This window comes from Globicephala melas, chromosome 12, assembly GCF_963455315.2.
Source record: "Globicephala melas chromosome 12, mGloMel1.2, whole genome shotgun sequence".
Lineage (NCBI taxonomy): Eukaryota > Metazoa > Chordata > Mammalia > Artiodactyla > Delphinidae > Globicephala > Globicephala melas.
Genome location: NC_083325.1, coordinates 65,649,258 through 65,658,323, shown reverse-complemented (window position 1 = coordinate 65,658,323; position 9,066 = coordinate 65,649,258).

Genomic DNA, 9,066 nt, shown 5'->3' with positions numbered 1-9,066 from the left:
GCACATGAGCATGGTGATGGGGACCCAGTAGCCCAGATCACTTCCGCGTGCCCTGACCCGGGTTATCTGACCAGCTGCGTCTTGAACTGCGGAAGTCCCACCGCCATACAGACCCTCAGAGGCCCAGCCAGAAGCTGGTCTCTTCTCTTCCTCAACCTCACTGCCTCTTAATAAGGGGACTTCCAACATGCTTTATTTGTCTGAAAGAGCATCTGATTACGTTTGATCTAGGATACAGAAAGTTACAAAGGCATTAAGGAGGGGTGCTGAACATATCTGAGAAATGACAAGAAACCTTGGGAATTGGCTACTCAGAGACTGCCTTTGGCTGGTAGGATACAGACATGGGGTGGAGGGAAAACTTCTCGAATGTAGAATGCGAGGGTCGGAAGCATCTGAGACTCCTGTTCTAAGGCTGGGTTTCTTCCCTGTCTTATGAAGGCCGAAGACTCCTCTGTCTTAGAAGTAACTGACCGTGCTCAGCTCAGCCCTGCCCTCTACCTCCCCGGGGGCGAGGGGCTGCAGACCACCTGTGCTCGGCTCTGACACACACGCACGCGCGCACGCACGCGCGCACGCGGTCTATTTCCAGGCCAGCGCTATGTGGCTGATCGGGTTTGGTATTATCAAGCCCACTTGGTTGACGGACCTGATGCTACATCCTTCAACCTGGTCTCTATTTGTAATAAAAGATGACATTTGGACCCTAGTTTTATTTTATTTTTCAACTTATTAAGAATCTGGACAAAGAAGAGGTGGGCTGTTTACTGGGAACCCCGACAGTTTTGGTGGAAATGGCACAGGGTTTGAGGCCAGGAGCCCAATTTTTAAATTCTAGCCCTATTTCCTAGTCTAGGGGCTTGGCCAAGCCATCAACTCAGCAGTTCTCCAAGGGTAGTCGGTGGACCCCCGTGGTTTCAGGATCCTTTCAGGGGCCCTGCAGGGCCAAAACTATTTGAATAATAGTACGGAACTGTTCTCGTCCTTTCTTGTGCAGAAGCAGTGGCAGGTAAACAGCTGGCGCCTTAGGTTCAGCCCACTCCTCCCCACCCGCACCTGCCATCATGTTCTACACCACCACACATTTGCAGGAGAACAGGGGGGTAACAGCCAATTTCATTTAAGAATGTCTCTGATAAAGCAGTAAAAATGATTCATTTGATTAAATCTCGGCCCTTGATCTCATACCTTTTCAGTGTTTTGCGTGAGGGAAGTACACATGAAAAGTGCCCCTGGTGAGACACCGTCCCATGAACAGCTTTCCTTAGCACCCTGGAGGGCAGATTTCCAGCAGGTTCTGGAAGGCAGAACTTGAGCACGTTCCAGAGCTGAGCTCTGCAGCAAGTCTGCCACTTTGCCTGCACCCCAGTGGCTTCTCGGCCGTGCAGGGACACAGCGTGCCCTCCCCACCAAGGCCTGGATCAGCTCTGGGTGGGGGAAGGGAGTTACTTCTTATCTCAGGCCTAGGGGTAGCAGATGCCCTTCTATCTGCTTTTGTGGCATTATTTAGCCCTCTCGTTACTTTTCACTACCCCGTCTCTCGTTACTCCAATCCCCCGTTATAGTTAAAAAGTCTTTATGTAAAAGACCCCTGTTCACCTTACTGTGTGGTTTCTCTCTCCTGATATGACCCAGATTGATACCCGTACAATAAGATGGTTTCCTCCACATCCCCTAGAAAGGAAGCCCCCGGTCCAACAGCCCCCTGAATGTTCAGTAAGTTTCCATGGTAATAAAAAGGGGTTTTTAAAACCACTGCCCAGAGGGTTCGTCTTGCATAGTGTGAGTCAGAGGGGTGGGAGTTAGGAGGGGACCTTGCCTTGTTCAGTGATGCCCCGTCTGCTTCTGAAACAAAATGCCTTCTCGTGGAGAGGGCTGAGGCAACACTGAGGAGTGAGAAGCAGCTCTGAAGTCACCCGTGAAGCCTCCTCTTCCTTCTCTCTCTTCCTTTACCTCCTGCAGGACCCTCCCAAGGAAGGACGGCTGGGGCAGCCTGAGGCTCTGGGGAAGCTGCCTCTACACACCTGCCTGTCCCCGTCACACGCTCAGCCTGGCCTTTGTCTGGGTCTCTGATGACGTGAGGTTGCACGGGGCAGCCTCCTCCCCTCCCCTCCCTTCCAGAGTGGCTTGATCTGCAGCCACCAGGGTGTGGGTTGACAGCAACTTGGAGGAAAAGGCACCTATCAGGCCCTTCCGGGATTCTAAGAAACCTGAGCGGGAGGTCCGGAAAGAGTTGAGTCATGAGGACCTACCACTTCCTGTGGACCTCGGGTAGGTCATTTACAATCTCTGAACTCCTTCCCATTTCTACTCCTGCCAATCTGTCCACTGCTAAGCTGTTGGAACAATCTCTCTCCAAATCACCCTCTATCCTGCTGCAACCACTTGTCATTATAGCACTCACCCGTCTCCTGATGAATCCACGTTTCAATACTCTGTCCTTTCCCACGTCCTTCCTTCTACCGAGCTCACCCTTCTGTCCCTGGATCCGTCTCTGAGCATTCAAACTAAGCAGCACGTCCTCCAGGAACTCTTCAAGACTCCCCAAGTCAGTCTGAGCTCCCCAGGTGTGCTTTTGCCCCCTACACTGGGCTACTTTCTTGTATTTTCCTCCAAGCAGACTGCAACCTCCTGAAGAACTGGAGCTGAATTGTCATCTCCATGTGTTAGGATCTAGGCCAGCACCTATATGTCTATTTAAAAAAAAAATCTAAATAATAAAATAAAACCAAATAGAGTAAGTAAAGTAAAATAAAATAAAGAACTACCTGCCTTCTCTGTGCTTGGGGTTACTGAACAGACATCAGCTGTTACAAGTGCCTGGTCAGGCATCATTTTACAAATGAAGAAACCGAGGCCCAGAGTTTAGGTGACTCGATTACATGCCACAGCTGGTACGTGACAGAGGCGGGACTCTGACCCAGGTTTCTTTGCACTCAGACACGTAGTGTCTCGTGGATGACTTTCAGAAGAGGCTATGGGAAGGTGATGGTGAGAAAGTTGGAACACCGGTCAGGCCAGTGAGGAGAGCATGAGATTCTGTCAGGTGGTTGCTGAAATCACTTGACTTTCTGTCCTTTTAGGACAAGGGGAGAGAGCGGCAGGGTCGCTGGGAACCTCTCCACAATGTGTGGTCTTAGGCATTGCTCAGCCCTCTGCATGGGAGCTGACCCACCTGACGAGGGCTGCTGGGGAGGGGTGTCCTGAGGGGCCCGCTCCACCCACCATGCGTGTAGACACAGCACCCGTACCTCAGCAGCCAAGCTACAGAGTTGGAAGCATGCAGTCGTCCTGCCCCCAGCCCCAAGCTCCCCATTCTGGTCCCAGTTGTCATGGGGGAAATTACCTTGCTGCACGGGTGTCTTCCGACTCCTCTACCAGCAAGTCACCAAACAGAAGGGCTTGCGGACCAAAAAGCAGGAGCCTCAGCTCACGTGGTTGATTGGATCAATTGAAAACAGGGAAAAGCAAGGCAGGGAGAGACGGGGTCGTGAACACGCTTAGGATATTATGGAAGGTCCACACCACTGCATCCTGGGCTACAGAATGCTCGGGTGTCCTGTCCCTCTGCCACATCATCCCTTCCTGCTGACGGTGTGCTCACAAGCACCAGAGTTGAGGCTTTGAGCAAAAGACTGAAGGCTCTGGGCCCAACCACACAGGTGCTCTATCAGTGAGCCTCCGGCAGGGACGGCAGGGTACAGCTGCAGCTCGCCAGTTAGCTGAAAGCCATGGTGCTTATCTGCATTTCTAGGGGTTAGAATGGGACCAGGTGGGCGTCACTAATGGGCGGCTGATTGATGATTGAGTGCCTCGTGGGTCTCGTGTATGTTTGACGTATCCTGAATATTTGATGCTTCAGGTGCCTCATGTATATTTAGTGCAAAGCATGAATATTCAGAGCCTGCTCAGCGCCTCCAGCCCTTCCTAGATTCACGCGGTGGTTCGCTCTCTTTATCTATGTCTGACTTGCCTCTCAAGCCATGGGCTTCTACACTGAGTTTTATCTATCCTCCTTATTTGTTGGTTTCTCGTATTTTCTAGAGCAGAATCAAATATTCTCAAATAATCCGGCAAATGCATACGACTCCAGGTCTATCCACTAGAATAGTAACCCCCAACTATGAACCCTCCTTTACGATTTGCAAAGCTCTCTCGTGCTCACAATCTTATTTAATCTTTGCCACCAGCCTGGGAGGCAGGAGTCACCATCCCAAATCGGAACATGACTACACTGATACTCAGAGAGGTTAAATGAAATTCCTAAGGCCACACAACCTCACATCCAGTTGGTGGAAGAGGGGACGTAAGCTCATGTCCTCTGGCTCCTGGTCGAATGTGTTGCCCATTTCACCAGCCCACCCCTGGATCATTCTCACTCCGTTAAGGACCCCAACTTTCACAGTATGACTTGCAGAATTCAGACCTCTCCTCTCAGCTCCTGAGCCTCCTGGCATAGCCTGCCATAGCCTGATCTGAAGATACCGTCAGTTCTGGGAGCCTGGGTGTCGGACACACATGCACTCGGGCAGCAATGAGCAGCCCCGAGTAACAGTCTCCCAGGCCCCTTTCCAGGCAGTGCCTGCAAACCGTACTGCACCTTCCCAGCCACCAGAGTCCCCAGGAGACCTCCCTGCAGCTCCCCCCCCTCCAGAAGCTCCTCCCCCACCCAGAGGCAGGGGCAGTTTTAGGGGAAGAGTGCCTGCCTCCTGAGAACTCCACGGCCCTCCCATCATTAAAGCCATGGCCAAGGCACTCTAATAATCTCAGATTCCTCCCTTCTCAAGGAAGCCAAAGACCAGGAAAAGAATGTGTGAGTCAGCCATCCGACCTGCACCCAGGGAACCCCAGACCATGCAAACTGGGAGAGAGGGTGAGCACGCAGCCCAGCCTTGCTGTGCGGCCTGAACCGGCCTACTTCTCTAAGCGTGTGCAATACCGAGGGTGAGAGAGCAGAGGCGCCAGCCTGGAGCCCCGCAACCTGTCCACCGGCTCTGCCTGAGTAAGGCCACTGCTGCCGCTGTGCAGCCTTAGCTGGGCTGCGTCTGTCATTACTGCCGATGAGCAAATCAGGCCACCAGCTGGGTGAGTGGAATGTCAAGCTTGGTGACATTCCCTCTTGGGGGAGACTTGATGTGAGGCCAATGGAAAGTCAAAACAAAGACAAAGATCATTTTGATCCTTTCATTCGGCCAAAAGGAAAATGAATCTGGCAAGCAAACCCTCTGTACGAAAGCCCCGAAATTGATGTTTTCCAAGCAGAACTGAAGCTTGGGTTTCAGGCATCAGAGCCTTATGGCCTCTGGTTTGCCCTGGTTCAGAAACCACTTAGCTTCTCCCCTGGGGGGCATCCTGGGGGGGCCACTGTAGAGTGGAGTCAGCCCCTCCTGTGGGTCCACAGTAAACCATAGCAGAGGCCTGGCTCAGTGCTAAGCAGCTTACCTACGTGATCACACGTGATCCCCACCATCCTCTGGACCACAGACACATTGGCAACTGGCCACAGGTAACTTACACTAGTAAAGGGTGGAGCTGGACTCCAGCAGGCGTCTCTTTTCAAGTCCAGCCTGTACTCTCGGCAAATTTATCTCCAGCCGGAGGCAGATTTAGAAGTTATACAGTCCAACCTCCTCCAAGTGCACACATAGCTTTTGTAAACAGTTGAATTGAGAAGTTAGAGAACTCATCTAAGGCCCCATGGATTGCTCTTCAGGAGAACAAAAACCACCCAGACTCCCTGCCCAGGTGAGGCCTGCTCCTTTCACCACCCCACCCTGCCTGTTCTGGCCTCATTTCCTTCTGCAAGCCGGAGAAGCTGTCGAGGCTCAGGACGGAGATGAGGACTTAACAACCGGCCTTCAGGCCCAGGCCCAGCCGCCTCCCACTACTCACAGAGCTGCCACTGCCACCCTGAAAGCAAAAGTCTCTGGAACTTTCCTCAACTGGTTAATCCCTCTGGAAGGACGAATTCTGAATGTGTGAGAGAAAATGATGCCCAAGTCCCCGGAATGTCAAGATATGAAGAATGTCTTCAGGGAGAGCCTGATGAGCTTCTCAAAGGTGGTTTGAAAAGCCACAGTGCTCGGCATCAGAGTGAAACTATACCTTATGCAACATCAGAGGGACCCTTTTAGAGGAAAGTCGTTTGTCCCCAAGCAAACATTATGTACTAAATATTTTCCCCTAGAAACTCAATTAGATGCTGACTTTTTAAATGACAAGATTCACCTATTACTTCAAAAAGCATTCATTCATTCAATTAATACCAAACGTGGGTTCGGCACTAAGCCAGGCGCTGGGTTCTGAGGGTGAGTGGACTGAGTGCATCATCAAAGAGATGCATTTGAAACAAGGGCTTAAAAGCATAGTTTGCTCTTTTTCAGAAATGAATGAGCTGTGTAAAATGAAGTACAGTACATCAATTAAAACCTGAGCAGAAAAAGGAGGCAAGAAAAGGGGAGTGAGTCCATGTGGGGCTGAAGGGGGCCTTTTGCTCTGAGTCAGGCTGTCAGGACTCTAAATCAGCTGGGGTTTCCCAGGTCGGGGGCTGAAGTTGTCATCTGCAGTCCAGCACCCAGGAAGGAGCCCTTGAGTGGGGACAGGGCGCCATCTAGTGTCTGCTCATCCGCAGCACATGCCATAGATGTGGGAAGGAAGGTGCTCCGCCCCCAACCTGAAAGATCAGGCTGAGCTCACACTTTCTGAAGTGCGTTGCCCAATGCGAGACACGCTCAGATCTTGTCTCATGAAACTCACCCTGTGAGGTTAGCATGTTTCTCGCCGTCTTATCGACGAGGCTGTAGAGATTCAAAAAGGCGACGTTCCGAAGTAACCCGTGAGCTAAGCAGTGATTTGAACTCAGTTCTTAGGACTCTGAGGTCCTTGCCTGCACCCTGCTGACAAGGAGAGGAAGGGCTGGAGAGGAAGGGCTTGAACGTCTCATGACCAAGCTTGAAGGCCATGGCTGCTGCCTCAGCCCCTCAGGAGAGGGTCCCGATGCCATGACAGAACTTGCTGGGCCCCTGCCTGCCTGTGCGAACTCGCTCACCGGCTCCCTCACGACAGAGCTAAGCTCCGCCCCTCGGAACCATGGCTGTTTCCCAAACACACCGTTCCCTTCCCTGCTTCTGTGTACTTTTTCTCCACGCGCAGAACCGTCTATCTGGAACCTCACCGTTCTCCCTTTACTGTCTTATCTAGTGCCTCTATCCTATAAGACGGCCACGCATCACCCCCCAGGAAGCTTCCCGCCGACTCTCTCAGGTTGGCCTGGGCACCTGTCTTCTGTGTTTCCCCAGCGCTCTGTGCATCCCCAACACAGCGCGCCTCAGACCATCTGTCCGTCAGCTGTCACTCCAGTAAACTATGACTCTGTGTCCCCAGTGCCTAGCACGGTGCCCAACCCATTATAGGAGGTTGACACATGTCTTCTGATGGATGGGTGAATGTTTGAACGGCTGGCTGGCTGGACAGGTGGAGGGGATGCAGTCCCACTGCCCAGCTGGCCTCACCATGCCAGGGCCTCATCAGCACCATGTGCAAACCAGCTGAGCCAATCAGCACGGAGCACCACTGTGAGGACATCGGTCTCACAGAGAGTAACCGCTTCCTTGCCATGGCTGTGCACTGCTCAGGCCTTCTCACTCCTAGTGTCAGGTCAGCTCTAGGTCACATCTAAATTATCCAACAGAGCTTCTGGAACAACTGCTGGTCAGTATGGTCTCCAGAGTTGCTTGGTCTGTGGTCCAGAAAAGCCCTCACTGACAACCTGGGCCTCTGACGAGTAAACCTTCTCCTGCTTCTGAAGTTCAAGGTGAGTGGAGGGCAGAGCCTGTGTCTGTGTGACGTGAGAGGAGCTTTAATAACAAGATGGCCCCTTTTGCAGGTGCCTGGCATTGGAGACGAGGGGTGCCCTCCAGAGGCCACACTTCAAGGAAGCAGTGATAGGTTCAGAGAGGGGAAGTAGAGGAAGAAGAGGAAAGTAGAAATGGGGTATGAAACCTTGGGCGTTTCAGAGGAGTGGTCGTTGTGAGGGACTGTGTTTTAAAAACAAAACTAAATAATAATGGTTGTAAAGAAAGACTTGTCCTGCCTAAGGAAAACAAGAGCAGCTGCATTTACTGAGTGCCTACAGCATACCAGCATTATTTAATCTTCATAATGACCCAGTAACGTAGACATTTTGGGCTCTATTTTACAAATGAGTAACCTGAGGTCCAATGTCATACAGCTAGAATGTTCCTGCCCAACCTCTCCTCACTTTCATTCCTGTTGGATTTTGTACCCCTTCAGTCTTTGGGACTCTGGGAGAGCGTTGGTAACTCAGGTCCTGGGGCCAGCGACCCCAGAGGGCTGTCTTTGCAGAGCTCCCCAAGAGCTGGACACACAGTTTACTCCTCCACAAAGCCAGGCAGAGCTGGCCCCCTTTTACCTACCTAGGACCCACAAAACTAATTTTTTTCTTTTTGTCCATTATAAATATTTTAAAACATATATTTCATTGGGAAAACATCAGCTTGGAAATCCTGGAGGCTAAAATCATTTCTCTAGCCCGGCGGGACAACAGAAGGAAAGCAGTGCTCTGTACAGTAAGCTGCTGACTGCCCTGCCCTGGGCCTTAACTCGTATCTAGAAGGTTCTCTCTGGTGACTAAGTTTTTGTACAAAACATGAGAGAAAGGAAAAAAGAAAAGCAAGGAGAAATAAAGGGCAGGTATTTTAGTCCCCTCTTGCACTGTCCTTTTAGCAATTAGAGTCCTTTTCTTCTGAGAGTTGAAGGCTTAGGACGGGACCCCCAGGCGTGCTCTGCCTGCTTGGGCTGGACTTCTAGACAGCCCTAGCTTCTGGACTCCCTGACTCACCCGTCTTGGCACCTGAGGACTGACTGCTTGCTCCTCCGTTGCTGGGCTTCTGGAATGCAGACTTTCCACCTGTCTTGGTCATGATAATCACCTGGCTTTTAACTTCTGGAAATCACTGGTGTCCACCACTCACACCTTCAGCATAACTTCATCCGGACCCTTGAACGGTCTACCCTGTCCTAGAGCCTTACTTGCCCCCCATGCCC